Source organism: Chlorocebus sabaeus, chromosome 22 (assembly GCF_047675955.1).
Source record: "Chlorocebus sabaeus isolate Y175 chromosome 22, mChlSab1.0.hap1, whole genome shotgun sequence".
NCBI lineage: Eukaryota > Metazoa > Chordata > Mammalia > Primates > Cercopithecidae > Chlorocebus > Chlorocebus sabaeus.
The window spans coordinates 55,165,221-55,182,499 of NC_132925.1; the positions used below are offsets into that span (position 1 = coordinate 55,165,221).

A 17,279-nucleotide genomic window follows, 5' to 3' on the forward strand; every position below is an offset into this window, starting at 1 on the left:
TGGGAGCTGAGGTGGGAGGATCACCTGAGCACAGGAGGTAGAGGCTGCGGTGAGCCATAATCATGCACTGCACTCCAGCCTGGATGATGAAGTGAGACCTCTGGGTATGATAATACGCCTGTTCCTATACCCAATTGGAGGTGACATATAGCTGGGCTGGCAAATGACTGGGCCAGGCGAAGTGGCTCATTCCTGTCATTCCAGCACTTTGAGAGGCTGAGGCAGGTGGATTGCTTGAGCTTGGGAGTTGGAGACCAGCCTGGGAAACATGGTGAGATCCTGTCTCTACTAAAAATACAAAAATTACCTGGTGTGGGCCAGGTGCGGTGGCTGATATCTGTAATCCCAGCATTTTGGGAGGCCAAGGTGGGTGGATCACCTGAGGTCAGGAATTCGAGACCAGCCTGGCCAATGTGGTGAAACCCCTTCGCTACTAAAAACACAAAAATTAGCTGTAGTGGTGCACACCAGCAATCCCAGATACTGAGGAGGCTGGGGCAGGAGAATCACTTGAACCCAGGAGGGGGAGGTTGCAGTGAGGTGAGATCACACCACTGCACTCCAGCTTGCATGTCAGAGTGAGACCCCATCTCAAAAAAAAAAAAAAATATCTGGTGTGGTGGCATGCACTTGTAGCCCCAGCCACTCAGGAGGCTGAGGTGGGAGGATTGCTTGAGCCTGGAAGGTGGAGGTTGCAGTGAGCTGAGATCATGCCAGTGCACTCAGCCCGGGCAACAAAGTGAGACCCTGTCGCCAAAAAAAAAAAAAAAAAAAAAAGAAAAAAAGAAAAAAGAAAACATTTTTTGCCTTTAGGCCAGTCTTACACATGTATGTTTCCTTTCCCTAACAGTATATCCAAACAGAGACCTTGGCAGTACATCTTCTAAGCCTTTGGGAAACTGAAGTAAAATCTGTAAATGATAAAACAAGAACACTCATCAAGTAAACCCAAAAGACACAGTTAAATACTGGGGGCTGTTGGTTACAACTCTTTCTATTAGTATCACTGTATAATTCAGATTTTTAAAAAAGCCCCAAAACTGTCTGACCAGATAATCATAAGAAAGTCTGATTATCACCACACCTCCCCTGATCAGTAAAGGGAATCTGAATTGTGTTATATTTTCAGTAAAAGACTTAAACCAAAAACCGTACTCAACATCATTAAAAACCCTTTGTTGTAGCCATTACTATTGTATACCCGTTTAAAAAATGCACGGTTTAATGGTGAAACCCCATCTCTACTAAAAACAAAAATTAGCTGAGCATGTTGGCACATGCCTATGATCCCAGCTACTTGGGAGGCTGAGGCACAAGAATCGTTTGAACCTGGGAAGCAGAGATTGCAGTGAGCTGAGACGGGGTCACTGCACTCCAGCCTGAGCAAAAGTGAGACTCTGTCTCCAAAAAAAAAAAAAAAAAAAAAAAAAAGTACAGTTTCCAGATAAAAGACAAGTTATAAACCCAAGATGATAGTTGATATTTTTCCTAGAGCAATTTTTAAAAGATATACTAAAAGGAAAAGATGGAAAAGTTCCTTCAGATAACATCTTAATGAGTGAATAAATGATTGCTACACCAACACAGCTATTTTGGATAGCTGATAAGTAACTTTAAGAAACAATAAGTCAGCCGGGCGCAGTGGCTCACGCCTGTAATCCCAACACTTTGGGAGGCTGAGGTGGGCGGATCACCTGAGGTGAGGAGTTTAAGACCAGCCTGGCTAACACAGTGAAACCCAGTCTCTACTAAAAATACAAAAAAATTAGCCGGGCATGATGGCAGGCGCCAGTAATCCCAGCTATTTGGGAGGCTGAGGCAGGAGAATCTCTTGAACCCAGGAACCAGACGTTGCAGTGAGTCGAGACCACGCCATTGCACTTCAACATGGGCAACAATAATGAAACTCCGTCTCAAAAAAAAAATAAAAAATTAAGTCGGTAACTATAAATTTCTATTTCATAAAAAATATTCCTTTTTCCTCGTGTCTAGTTTAACATGACTGCTTCATTCTTCTGATGAAAGCAACTATAATAGGTTAGCATGACCATCTCATTCTAACTAATGCTTTAATAATAAGGCTTCTTAATTCAAATTCTGTTAATAATCCCAAATTTCTCAAATATTACCCTAAGAATAGTTCCTTCCCTAAGTAACTCTCTGTAAAATGTCACTATTAAAATGTTAACTGAGGAACATTTAACAGATCATCCAAATGCAGTATTTTCTTATTATAATTTGTTTTTTCCTACCAGAATATAAACTCTAAGAGGACAGGGATTTTTATCCACTGCTGTAGTTCCAATGGCCACAACAGTAACTGACACATAAAGAAGTTCAAGAAATATTTGCCAAGTAAATTATAATCACCATTTACTACAACATGATTCCAGCAGTCATTAAAATGCAAAAAATAAAACAGAAATTAAAAGGATTTACTTGGGTCAGTCACCTTTATATAGACTTCTGAATATGAAGTCCCCCCAAATTATCTGCTAGTAGTTCTGAAGACCTAGAAAAAGTTGAGACACAAATTAGTATAGAAAGAAATAACATTGATCAACACACAGAATGGAATTCTACAGCTATATTAACAATTTTGTTTCTGTATACTATCTTGCTTACCATCCTACATCTATACTATCTTGTTTACCACCCTACGTCCATCCAGCACTGAATTTTTTGCCTTTTAATCTTTTATTTTTCCATAAAGCCAGAAACGAGAGGGTAGGGAAGGAAATTATTTGACATAAATGGTAAATACTTCTGTCACTGGCTAATTCTTCCCCTTCCTTCAAATTAGAATTCTCTCTCATTTTCCAAGGGACTCCTTCTTTTTCTCTCTCCTAAGAGGTGATTCCCTTCTCCACTGAACAGTTATCAAATTCAGAGATCTTTCTTTAACCCGATGTCCGATAGCTGTCCAGCCAGACAAGGGCCCATCATCACCCATTAAATTACAAGTCCATATTTATTACTCCTTTCTTTCCCTTCATTCCACATCATCTAGTTTCTTGTCCTACTATAAAAAATAATGATAAAAGGGAGTCATTTCTATGTGTGGTCAAATGGAAACATGCTTAAAAAATGGGGCTTAATTTTCTACCTTCCAAAAAGAAAGGTAAAATAGGTGATCCAGGACTTTGGGGGGGAAAATGATCAGTATCCTTTAAGTCTCTGGTGTTTTTTCCAAAAAGTCAAATTTAACACTGGCCAGAGTTATTAACAGCTTAAAGATTAACATATCATAAACATGAAAAGAGTTGTTCATAGGATTCCAGTTACCAAGCATTAGAACACAAGCATTTTATTTACGTTGATGTTTTATGATTTCTAATTAAAAAAAACTGGAAAATAAGCTATTTTTTAGAAACAATTTAAAATAGTATACTCAGAATTAGAGAAAGAAAAAGTATCAAAGTAACAGTAAAAGGAAGGAAGAAATAAAGTAAATCAAGGGAGAAGCAATAGCAAGTAAGAAAGAAAAAAGGAAAGGAGGAAAAGACAGAAATAGATGTGAGTGTATAGTATGGGGAAAATGCATCACAATTTCAAATTCTTATTAACTATTTCCCCAACAATCCATCAGAAACCACAGGAACACTAGGTAAGTTCTCGGATTCAGAAACAGACACAGCCTGTACCTTCCAGTAGTACCGAGTACTCTCTTTAGGAGGTGCCATTTACATACAGTTTCTAGGGGAAAGGATGTTAGATAGAACATGCCAGAAATGTTTCTTAATGACCCCATCTTTTAAATTGGGTTCAGAAATGGCCAACAGTCTCTATATCACCATCCTGACAGTCTCTTCTCTATATGACTTGCTGAAAGCACAAGACCTGTATGATCTCCCTGGTCACTCACAGAGAAGACAAACAAAAAGTGTTTTATGAACAATTCCAACAGAGATTTCAGAAGAAGAAATTGCATCAGACAGGTGAGGCGGAAGCAGCTGGGAGACAAGAGTCCAATAAACAACCAATCCAATGAAAGAAATTCAGAACAAGTCTGCTTCAGTAATCCTGAGAAGAGGACTGGCAGGAAGAGGAGTGCCGCTTCAGAAAGAGAACAGGCCTCATATGCTTCAGACAGTCTTTGTACTGAGGCTGTGGACCTTGGCCATTCTCCCAGAAATGATGCAATCCTGATGAACAAGATCTGCTGCCAGAGAAACAATTGTTAACAGCCTATGCAGACAGCAACTCAGCCAAGGAGCAATCTCTGATCAACTCACTCCATAAACCAACAGAACGCCAAATCTCTCTTCCTCAATTTCAGTGTCTGACAAAACATAAGTGAACACAGTATATATTCAGATACATAAGAACAAGCCATTTTCTCAAAGTGTCCTTTTTCTTTTAATTTCTTTGGCTGTACAATATCCATTATTACATTTTTAGATAAAATATTGAACATTTTTTACTTTTATAAATACAATTATCCAAGCATATCAACGTAATAACATAAATATGAAGATGTATACTTATTTTCCTCATTCTCATAAGAAAACCTTTTTGGGAGGTAGTGGCTTCCCTAAGCATAAAAATTGCTCTGAAATCTATCATCCAGCTATAATATTTCAAGTAAAGACAAATATACACATATTCTAATTCAGAGACAGAAAGTATATTTCATAGATATTTTTGAAGTTAGATAAAAATCAATGTTAAATATTGGCATCTATTAGAGAAAAGAGAAAATCTAATCTTGCTTAGGCTGACATACAAGGTAGACTAAGCAGTATCATCTCACAATAATAGTACTTATAACAATCACTTTTTTGAAGGGCAAAAATATTACTTCAGATCTTACTAAAGGATCAGATTATTTTAATCTTATTAGCCACAATATACTAATTTAGAAACTAACTTAAAAATATCCTCAATTTAATAATCTTCTCTAGACTTCTCATCTCCTAGGCCTGGTTTCTTTTTCAGAAGTTTTGGTATCAGGTTTTTCACACAGTATTATAAAATTATAAAAAGTTGTTTTTTCTCACTAAATAAATAAAAGATCCTGTATAAAGCAGTTCTCTAAACTTCAACTAGCCAAAAGTCGTAACTAACCAAATTTCTTCCTTTTGAAAGCAATAACCCTTAAACTGGGATTCATGAAAAAACACAAATATCTAAGATATATCCTGAAATAAATCTATTCAGCCCAATCTACTACTTCTATATACTACTAAATAACAAAAATGAACAGATACACAGAATAGCTCTAAAGCACTAAAAATACTTTAATAGGTCAATAAATGAAAAAATTTAACTCGGGAAGAGAAAAACACTTTTTGGGACTATTTCAAAAGGGTTAAAGTAGCTAATAATTTTTTAAAAATCCAATTTCTGAACTTGACTATTCAAAATTTTATTACATATAGGCTGAATTTCTTCTTAAATACATCTATAGTTCTTTCATTTATCTTTTGAATGACTTTACAAAATAGTAAAAAGGGGAAATGGGGAAAGAATATTGGGTTTTCTGGTATGATGATTTTTACTCTCCACATAATTTTTAAATCACAGAACAGTCCAGAATACAATAAATATATGACTGCTTATCTACATGACCAACTTTTATGAGAATGAATGTGGCAACTGCATTATATACTTATCTTCATCTTCATCTCAAAGTCAAATATCTCAAGTAAAATCACTGTAGCTGTATCATGACAAACAGCCTTTTACCTTAGGAGAAGAAAAGTATGCTAGGAAAAAGCACTATTAGAGGCTGGGTGCAGTGGCTCACATCTGTAATCCTAGCACTTTGGGAGGCTGAGGCAGGAGGATCGCTTGAACCCAGGAGTTCAAGACCAGCCTGGGCAACATAGTGAGACCCATCTCCTAAAAAAAAAGAAAAAAAGACAAGGAAAAAAAGGCACTATAATAGGAGTTAGGAGACTTGAGTTCTAGTCTACAACATAATTAGTGACCTCAGAAAAATCACTTTACATAGATGATCCCTAAATTCCTCAAAGTAAAATCTTCATTGTGTGTCTTCCTGCTCCAGATTTCTATGAATCCTGGCACTGCTGCCAACTAGCTTAGGAAATTCACAGAATGTCTCACAGTCTCAGTTTTCTCATCTGTACCAAAAAAAAAAAAAAAAAACCAAGAAAAAAAACCCCCCTCCCCCAAAAAAAACCCCAAAAAACCAAAAAACACAAAAACAAAAACAAAAACAAAAACAACAAAAAAACCTGTTGTGCTGACCCGTAGGCACACATGGACTAGCATTTGTAGCAACTAAGAGCTTAAATAACTTTCTGGTCCCTTTGAGTATACGTGAAGAAAGAGGAGCTGCTGCTAATAACCGGAATATGGCTAAACACTGTTTTTATTCTTCTCCAAAAGCATGTATTTCAAGTTTGCTACAGCAGATAATGTGGAAAGAAAAAATGTGAGAAACATGAAAAAAAAAAAAAAAAAGAGAGAGAAGTATGAAGCATTAGAAGAAACAAATATGAGTTACTGGAAAACAAAGAGATGAACTCTAAAAGAGCACTCAGAGATAAAGTGAAAAGTTTATGTATTTGGAACAGTATACATTAGGCTTATAATCTGAAGCAAATTAATGCAAGCAAAGAATTTAGGGGTTGAGGACTGAAGGGAAAAAAGAAAAGAGAGAAACACTGATTGGGATAAGCACTGGAGACAGGAAACACCATGATTTAGTAATTTAAAGCAAAAATAAAAATTTCCTTTTCCCCAATTTCTTCTACAATACCAGTTTATTCCTTTGCCTAAATTTTTTACACTCACTCTAGGAGCTACTGAGCTTGGCATAATAAACTGATGTCTATAAGAAATCTAAGTTTACTAGAATAAAAGGCCATTAAAAGACAACTTAAAAAAATCCTACTTTAGTCTATATTAAGAATTTCCTTCTCCATAAAAGAGTATTATAGAGACCAAGTCATACTTAGTAGTATGTGCAGCAGAAGAAGGGAGTGGCAGCAGGATAAGATTACATACCAAAAATGATATTATTATCTAAATATTATGACTGTAAATTAACGCTGAAGAAAAAGAAATATTTTTATTTACAACCCATTTAACAATGATAAAAAGGTATTTACTGTTAAACTAACCAACAATACACAGACTCTTTGTAACCTTAACAAGAATCAGGAAGATTTTAGACTTCTAAGTACCAAATAAAATGATGCCCTCAAATAATTTAGACTGACTAAACCTCTTTAAAGAGTTATACTCTCAATACTTTCTGAAGGTTCTGTCCTACTGTGTTCTTAGGCTTAGAATATGTGTGAGACCAACGTACCAAACTAGAGTAGGAAAAGAACTTCTCGTATCTCTACATGTGTCTCCTCTGTGAATTCAGATCTTCTTCATTTTCAAACCCCAAAACGGGAGCCACTTTTACTTACTATAGATGAGGTGGGTTGTGCACACTTATGAGCCATTAATATCTGTATTTTCACTTTCATTAATTTAGGCAAAATTTCTCCAACCGATGAAGAAACAGAAATGAAGAAACAGAGCTACAAAAAGATTAGCTTGTATGAAGTCTACTACACACCTACAGTAGTAGAGTTCAGAGGAAAGAAAATTAAGATTTTCATGTATAGCTTCTGTCTATTATAGTAATTACTACTCACCTTAGATAGCAACATCTGAGTTATAATTGTTTTTTATTTTTATTTTTGAGACAGGGTCTGTCACCCAGGTTGGAGTGCTCTGGTGCAATCACAGCTCACTGCAGCCTCAACCTCCTGGGCTCAAGCGATCCTTTCACCTTAGCCTCCCAAGTAGCTGGGACCACAGACACATACTGCCATGCCCAGCCTTGTTTTTATTAAGTACCAATTGGTGCTATGTTAGACAATTAGGTCTAGACAAAATTCCTGGCTGTCTTGGGATTTATATTATGTAGATTTGCTACTTTTTCATTCATTCATTCATTCATTCATTCATTCATTCATTCATTCAACAAACATGAAGTAACTACTATTAATACACATATATATATAAATATAAACTATAAGTGCTATTTTAAGAGGTTTATTTTATCCAATGTAGAAAAGGGTAGGCAACTTGCAAAGTGTTTAGGTTTGCCTATGTGCCAAGTATTGCATTTATACAACCATGAAGGGGGAAAAAAATCCTGTAAGTGGGCTGGGCGCGGTGGCTCATGCCTGCAATCCCAGCACTTTGGGAGGCCGAGGCGGGGGGATCACCTGAGGTCAGGAGTTTGAAACCAGCCTGACCAACATGGTGAAATCCTGTCTCTACTAAAAATATAAAACAAGCTGGGTGTGGTGGCGCATGCCTCTAATCCCAGCTACTAGGGAGGCTGAGGCAGGAGAATCGCTTAAACCCAGGAGGTGGAGGAGGTTGCAGTGAGCCGAGATCACACCATTGCACTCCAGCCTGGGCAATAACAACAAAACTCTGTCTCAAAAAACAAACAAACAAACAAACAAACAAACAAACAAACAAATCCAGAAAGTGTGTCTTTAACAATTAATGAGTCAAACTCTGAAGGAAAACACCACCCTTGCCTGAATGGAAGAAATCCCTAACCCATTCCATAGTTTACCAGTGAAGGAGTCTCTTACAGAAATAAATTCTTGGGGTTGGGCGTGGTGGCTCAAGCCTGTAATCCCAGCACTTTGGGAGGCCAAGGTGGATGGATCACGAGGTCAGGAGATCGAGACCATCCTGGCTAACACGGTGAAACCCCTTCTCTACTAAAAAATACAAAAAACTAGGCAGGTGAGGTGGCGGGCGCCTGTAGTCCCAGCTACTCGGGAGGCTGAGGCAGGAGAATGGCGTGAACCCGGGAGGCGGAGCTTGTAGTGAGCTGAGATCCGGCCACTGCACTCCAGCCTGGGCCACAGAGCGAGACTCTGTTTCAAAAAAAAAAAAAAAAAAAAAGAGAAATAAATTCTTTTACAAATCCCTTTTAAATTAGCTTAGACAAAGCTTATCACTGATTGGTCTCAAGGAAAATACTATGAAAAATGAAGGCCAATGGGCAGCAAGAATCCTCAAAGTACAGAAAAAAAAAAAAGTACTGACTACACATGTTCTGTGATCATGTGGCAAACCATGTAGCTAAGTATACAGCAGGAAAAGAACTTAAAGCTTGGCCCAGCCCAGCGGCTCATGCCTGTAATCCCAGCACTTTGGGAGGCCAAGGCAGGTGGATTACTTGAGGCAAGGAGTTCGAGACCAGTCTGGCCAACATGGCAGAACAGTCACTACGGGAAAAAGAAAAAAAAACCAGCCAGGCATGGTGGTGCACACCTGTAATCCCAACTACTTATGAGGCTGAGGCACGAGAATTGCTTGACACTGGGAGGCGGAGACTGCAGTGAGCTGAGATCGCGCCACTGCCCTCCAGCCTTGGTGACAGAGCGAGACTCTGTCTCAGAAAAATCAGTATCAACAACAACTTACAGTTTAATAGTTCTAATATGCACAATAGGGTTCCCCTCCCCCATGAATGACTGTATCAATACAAATAATGCCTGGAAAAATATGCAAATATTACAAAAGCATAAAAAGTAGAAGTTAAATTCTCATGTAAGTGATAACCCTACTGCTCTGTAAACTGCTTTTTAAAATTCAGCAGTTAAATTTTAGATATGTTTCTATAAGTATGTACAAAATCACTAATTCCTCTTAAGCAAGTATTCTAGTCTATGCATCTACTATAATTTAAACCAGTCCTCTGCAGGTGGATGTTTATCATTGTTGCTGCTTTTCCATAACATATGCAATGCTGTGTTGAATGATCATGTACTTATACCCTTCTTTAGACACATGCACAAATATTTCCTTGGGACAAATTCCTAGAAATGAAACTGCTAGAATGGCATGGGCATATTTATTAGTGATGACAAACCACCCTCCATAAAGTTAAAACCATTTTACATTTCCACAAACATTTAGGTTCTTGATAAACATGGTAGAAGACTAAATTTCCTTAAATAATTTCCTTAAAAGAATTTTTCTTTTTTTCTTTCTTTTTTTTTTTGAGATGGTGTCTTACTCTAACGCCCAGCTGGAATGAAATGGTATGACCATGGCTCACTGCAGCCTCAACCTCTCAGGCTCAAGGGATCCTCCCATGTCAACCTCCTGAGTAGTTGAGACTACAGGTGCATACCACCACTCCCGGCTAATTTTTAAAATTTTTTGTAGTGACTGGGGTCTCACTATGTTGCCAGCGATGGTCTCAAACTTCTGGGCTCTAAGCAGTCCTCCTGCCTGGGTCTCCCAAAGTGCTGGGATTACAGGCGTGAGTACCATGCCCCGTCTTAAAATAACTTCAATTCTCACTTTCCTCATACAGTCTTTTCCATAGAAGATTCTCTACATTCTAAAAGAAAACCCTAGGGCTGGGCACGGTTGCTCACGCCTGTAGTCCCAGCACTTTGGGGGGCTGAGGCGGATGGCTCATTCGAGGTCAGGAGTTCGAGACCAGCCTGGTCTACATGGTGAAATCCCGTCTCTATTAAAAACACAAAAATCAGCCAGGTGTGGTGGTGGTCACCTGTAATCCCAGCTACTTGGGAGGCTGAGGCAGGAGAACCGCTTGAAGCCGGGAGGTGGAGGTTGCAGTGAGCCAAGATTACGCCACAGAACTCCAGAAACCCTAAAATGAAAGTTATCTGCAAATTCCCAATGTTTATGTATGTGATTCACTTTTTTTTTTTTTTGAGATGGAGTTTCGCTCTTGTTACTCAGGTTGGTGTGCGATGGCGTGATCTTGGCTTACTGTAACCTCTGCCTCCCGGGTTCAAGGAATTCTCCTGTCTCAGCCTCTTGAGTAGCTGGGATTACAGGTGTCCACTACCACACCCAGCTAATTATTGTATTTTTAGTAGAGATGGGGTTTCACCATGCTGGCCAGGGTGGTCTCGAACTCCTGAGCTCAGGTGATCTGCCTGCTTCAGCCTATGAGATTCTCTTTTAAGACTACTACTGATTGGATGTCCTGTAAAATTCTTACACACTAAATATTAGATCTTGGTTGCACTTCTACAAATTTGGGCTGGGAGCTTCAAAATAAACCCTAGCTGAAGCAGTATTTCAGAACCAAAGTATTTTCTTATAGTTGTCCTTTGACATAATCTTTAATTCTTTTAATAGACTGCACTAAGCTCTAAATTTCTTCTTTCCGTAATGAAAAAACTTATGCTAGCCATCTGTAATCTAGCTGGCATCTGTAGATGTCTGACTGCAAATGCAAGTAAGCTAGAAGATTTGAGTGCTTCGTTTCAAACAGATAATCAAAACTCTGTTCTAGCAGTTCTGCCTCAGAAGTATAAAATATGATGCTTCATTTTTAATCACCTTTGGAAAGAAACCTAGACATTATAAGAGACTTATCTTAGAACATGTGGGAAAAACTAAAGAAGAAAATAATTAAAAAAAAGAAAGACTTGGCCGGGCACGGTGGCTCACGCCTGTAATCCCAGCACTTTGGGAGGCCGAGGCGGGCGGATCAGGGGGTCAGGAGATCCAGACCATCCTGACTAACACAGTGAAACCCCATCTCTACTAAAAATACAAAAAATTAGTCGGGCGTGGTGGGGGGCCCCTGTAGTCCCAGCTACTTGGGAGGCTGAGGCAGGAGAATGGCGTGAACCCAGGAGGCACAGCTTGCAATGAGCGGAGATCACACCACTGCACTCCAGCCTGGGCGACAGAGCGAGACTCCAACACACACACACACACAAAAGACTTATCTATACTGATTTACTAAAAGACAGGAGACAAAATACAGACTTCATTTTCACTACAGGAACAAAATCACTTGGTATACTCCATTTTGACACCCACATGGTCCAAATCCACGCCCTGGCCAAATAAAGGAAAAACCCCTTTTTCTTTTTTTTGTTGTGCTGGCACTAGCAACTGACTGAGAGTCTGAGTGAAGAGCTATTCTCCTTTGAAATTTTTGCAGACTTTCAGAAATCCACATCAGTCGCCTCCCTATGATTTCAAGGTAGCATTATGTAATAGCAGTGAACCGGTCTCACTACCTCTGGGGTGTGAACCCTCCAATCTACTCTATATTCTTCCATGATGTTATCCCTTCTAGAACATAACTTTGGTTACTATAATTCCATTATTTGAAATCTACAAATAATGGTTTCCTTAATGCTTATTGGGCTAGTCCAAACTCCTTTGCCTGAATGGAACAAGAACTTTTTTGTTAATTAGCTACTAACCTGTTTTCTTCTTCTTCAAAACTTTGTTTACACTATTTATGCTTTTTTTATCTTTAAAAAAAAAAAAACAAAACTTTAAGGTGAAAAACTTCAAATAAATATAAAACCAGAGAAAATCCCATGGTCCCTATCCAGCTTTAATCAACAATCAATTCACGGCCAATCTTAATTTATCTATAACCTCTCTTCCTCCCAGGATTAGTTTACAGCAAAATTCCAAAAATACCAGTTGTGTCTACGACATCTGGTGGGTGGAGCTATCCCTTGTTTATCCTTATAATGAGTATAAGGACACATAAGAGGGGCATGTTTATCATAATGATAGGTCATGGTGACAGGAAATCAAAGGTCATCATTCTTTAGCAAAAGTTCCAAAGAATAAAAAGCTTATGCAATTCAACAATTGCTAGATTTGCTGAGTAATGCTTAGGTTTTACAATTATACACTCACGGTTATTAAAAAAGTCTTAATCATTGAAACATTTTAAGAAAAAAATCACTGTAAATTATTTTCATGATACAAGTTTGTTGATAAATTTCTTGCATTCTTGGGAATGCAAATTTCTCCTTAGAGCAGAGCTAACTGCTAGTATATATATAACCCACAGTTGTGACATAGCATTCCTGTATTTGCTATATGCCAATATCCAAAAATGAATGACACAGGAGAAACACCCCAAAGCAGGCAGACAGTGAGTGTGATATTCCATAAATCTGTGTACTAAAGATAAGGACTGATTATATCACAAAAGTGATGCCTCACATTTGAGGTAGATGACTAGCTGTTCTTATTTTTAGTGAGCAACCTCTTAGAGTACTTAGAGTCTTAAGAGTGCTGACAGACTTAGGGCAAAAAGGCTCACCCACTCTGAGGCACATTTTCCAATGGAAAAACGACTCAATAATAACACTAAGTGTCACAAACCAAAAATATTTTGGGTGCATGTGGAAGATTCCTATTTGAACAACAAAAAAATTACAAAGAAAGTAGCCAGGCGTGGCGGTGCACACCTGCAGTCCCAGCTACTCAGGAGGCTGAAGTGGGAGGATGGTTTGAGCTTGGGAGATGGAGCTTGCAATGAGTTGAGACTGCACCGCTGCACTCCAGCCTAGGCAACAGAACCAGAGCCTGTCTAAAAAACAAACAAACAAAAACTTTAACAGCAATGGGGTTAGGCAGGGTGGCTCACACCTGTATCCCAGTGCTTTGGGAGGCTGACTCAGGAGAATCACTTGAGGCCAGGAGTTTGAGGCCACCCTGGGCAACACAATAAGACAGCCAGGAGTGGTGGTGCATACCTGTAGTGCTACTTATTTAGGAGGCTGAGGTGGGAGGATCTCACTTAGTTGAGCCTAACTAAGAGTTGAGACTGCAGTGAGCTATGACTGTGCCACTGCACTCCAGTCTGGGTGATGAGATCCTGTCTCTAAAATTTAAAAAAAAAAAAAAAAAAAAAGGTAACAGCAATGGAAGACAATGACCAACTCAAACAAATACTAATATACGTCTAGTAGGTTACTGAGCAAAATAAAATCTTTGAAATGGTGAGCACATTTGTCTTCCTAGAAGCCCATGAGGCCAATGTCTTTGGATCAGCTAGCTAGTGGCTTGTTATGAGATCCAGGACCTTCAACAGTTCCCGTCATCTAAAGCATTAAAAATATTTAACTTATAGATTACAAAAACTTTCTCTGGAAATCTTAATATGAAAAATGTTTTTAAAGCCTTGACACATATGTTCATCTTTGATACAGTTTCAATAAACATTTCAACTGTATTTGGGCCAAAATGCTCATGTCATCAATTAACTTATAATAAATTAGTCCCAGGAAACTGATAAAATAGTACTTTTTAGTTAGGAATACAACTGGTATAAACTGCTTTAATTCTTATACAAAATATAATTACAACCATATACCATATTCAAACTTTCCCATTTATGTTACTGTCTCTTTTAATAATCTGTTAGTTTTCCTGTCATATCAGTTTGACCCCAAACAAAGCCCAGAATTCTAGCACTAAACAGAGTGAAGCAAAACACAGACTATCTCGGATTTCCATAAATTTGCTATTTTCCTTTTCATTAAAACGTCTATTTATAAACTTATTTTTCCTCAGTAAAATACTTCTAAATCCTGAACATTATTGTTTTCGAATACTGTTATTTCCTTTTCCAATACTCAGTAACCAATAATAAAAACATTAAAAAAAAATTCCGTGCCCCAAATTTTTAACAAATCCATTGTAGACCACCATTAATAACTTAAAAGCAGTGGTTCTCAATCTTTTGGAGAAAAATGCTTGTTTTTTCTTCTAAGTTTAAAAATATTCCATCTGTTGATGAGGAAAATACAGTAAAAAAATATACTACGGAGAATTAGTAATTCTTCTGCACAATATCCTTCTATTTTATGTCCTTAAGGACCATTATCTATTTAGCCAAGACAGGACTAAACAATGCAAATCCTGGTAAATACATGGAATGATACTACTAGGGGGAAAAAGGGAAACCAAGATCCCTGCTCTAGAAAGGGCACCCCTTTCACCTGTTGTGCCAAGCAGCAAACTGTCATTAAGCAGCCTTGTAGAAGCAATGATAGTCTCATATACATCCCTGAATTCTTAAAAACAACATGCACACACCTGCCCCCGCCAAAAAACACACACGACCAACGGCTCTTCAATGAATTAAGAATTTCTTAAGAATCTACTGAGATTCAAGACGGCTTTTCACATTTTGAATTCCAACTCTTCCTACATCTGAATATGAAAGTAAAAAGGAAATCTAGTAGCAACCCATTTGTTCTTGTACCAATATTCAAAAACATCCTAGGCATAACCACTTTATGATTGTTTTTCTAGAAAATTTCAAACTTAATACTTAGCTATTATTTGAGCACACATACTAATTCCTTAGAAAACTACAGAGATAAAATTTGACATAAAACTTCTAGGTCTTGGCCAGGCGCGGTGGCTCATGCCTGTAATTCCAGCACTTTGGGAGGCCACGGCGGGCAGATGATGAGGTCAAGAGTTTGAAACCATCCTGGACAAAATGGTGAAACCCCAACTCTACTAAAAATACAAAAATTAGCTGGGCGTGGTGACGGGCGCCTGTAGTCCTAGCTACTAGAGACGCTGAGGCAGGAGAATCGCCTGAATGCAGGAGGCGGAGGTTGCAGTGAGAAGAGATCACACCACTGCACTCCAGCCTGGGAGACAGAGCCAGACTGTCTCAAAAAACAAACAAACAAAAAAATGAAACTCCTAGGTCTCCGCTGTATATTCTTTCCTGAACTGCAGCCAGTCAGGGATAAAGGAAGTCCCAAACTGATTGAAAGGCAAGGTATTATATTTGGAAGAGGCTAATTAACTTAAAAAAATACACCCCCCCCCCCCCCCCCCGCCCAAAGAAGCTAGAATTTACAATCACTCCAGCAAGGGATAACATCTGAAAAACATTCATCCTCTTCCTTTATCTGTGTTCCCGATCCAGAAGGTCCATGCAATTCTAGGCAAAGAATCCTAGAGAAAAAAGATCAAAACTACAGATGGGCAGCAATAAAGTCAGGGGGAGAAAGAAAGGCAGATTATATCAGTGGAAGGCTCCTTAAATAAGGTCTGATATTTATAAGATACCTTTCCAGAAATTCAACCATATCATAAAATGTTACCTATTACATACTGAATACACTATTACATTAATTAATCTATTTGCTTCCTCAATCTTCTGTTCAGGATTGCTCTCCCAGCCGGGCGCGGTGGCTCACGCCTGTAATCCCAGCACTTTGGGAGGCCGAGGCAGGCGGATCACGAGGTCAGGAGATCGAGACCATCCTGATGAACATGGTGAAACTCCGTCTCTACTAAAAATACAAAAAAATTAGCCGGGCGTGGTGGCGGGTGCCTGTAGTCCCAGCTTCTCAGAAGGCTGAGGCAGGAGAATGGCGTGAACCCGGGAGGCAGCGGAGCTTGCAGTGAGCCGAGATCGTGCCACTGCACTCCAGCCTGGGGAGACAGAATGAGACTGTCTCAAAAAAAAAAAAAAAAAAAAAAAAAAAAAAAAGAAAAAAGGATTGCTCTCCAGAATCTCTATAGACTTCTTTATAATACTAAAATTTCCCTCTTAGTATAAACTCATTATATATCTACGTAGGCTACTCTATTTTTCTGTTGATTGGAAATAGCAGATGATGATCAGGAGAGGAAATGGGCTCAGAGGGCAAGCAGTACCAACAGGGAAAGACTGAAACATCTGATTATGTTCACTAGTCTGCATTACCAGGACCCATACAGCCAAGTCTACAAATACTTTTATTTTAAAATTTAAAACTTTCTATTATGGGCTGGGCATGGTGGTTCACGTCTGTAATCCCAAAGCTTTGGGAAGCTGAGGCATGAGAATCTCTTGAGGCCAGGAGTTCAAGTCCAGCTGGGCAACATAACAAGATCCTGTTTCAAATAAAGTATGAAAGTAAAATGGTATAAAGAAGTCCATTTATTCATTATCTGGTATCAACAATGACCAACTAATAAGTTGTCTGTTTCATCTATTATCTCCTCTCTATCTAAAGCAAACCCCAGACAACATTTCACTTCATACACAAATCTTCTGGCATGTATCTCCAAAAGATAAAGACTTGTTTAAAAAAAAAAAGTGGGCTGGGCATGATGGCTTATGCCTGTAATCCCAGAGCTTTGGGAGGCTGAGGCGTGAGACCATTTGAGGCTAGGAGTTCAATCAAGACCAGCCTGGGCAACATAGTGAGACCCCCACCTGTATGAGCTATTTTTTAAAAAAATTAGCTGGGTGTGGTAGCACATACCTGTAGTCCTAGCTACACTGGAGGCAGAGGTGGGAGGACTGCTTGAGCCCAGTGGTTTAAGGTTACAATGAACTATGATTGTGCCACTGCAGTCTAGCCTGGGTGACAGAGTAGGACCCTATCTCTAAAAAAATAAAAATAAAAATAAAACCCCAAAAACGTGCATTGTAGTTTGATGCTTATTTTTTTTTGGTGGTGGGGGAAGAGGAAGGATAACTTTAGTGTACCATTTTGACCTTTCCTAAA

The 17,279-nt window shown here is 38.7% G+C and overlaps 1 protein-coding gene across 14 annotated transcripts in view; it reads right to left on the minus strand.

Annotated features, from left to right (window-relative positions):
- Positions 1 to 17,279, minus strand: part of SETD5 (SET domain containing 5) — a 95,695-nt gene that overhangs the window by 63,265 nt on the left and 15,151 nt on the right. For 13 of the 14 annotated variants that reach the window (XR_012090593.1, XM_007985115.3, XM_038002500.2 and 10 more), the window contains exon 2: positions 2,453 to 2,512. The gene's annotated coding sequence lies outside the window, so the exon portion shown is untranslated. Of the gene's footprint in view, positions 1 to 307; positions 722 to 2,452; positions 2,513 to 17,279 lie in introns of those variants that run through there. The other variant, XM_073009898.1, reaches the window with a different exon arrangement.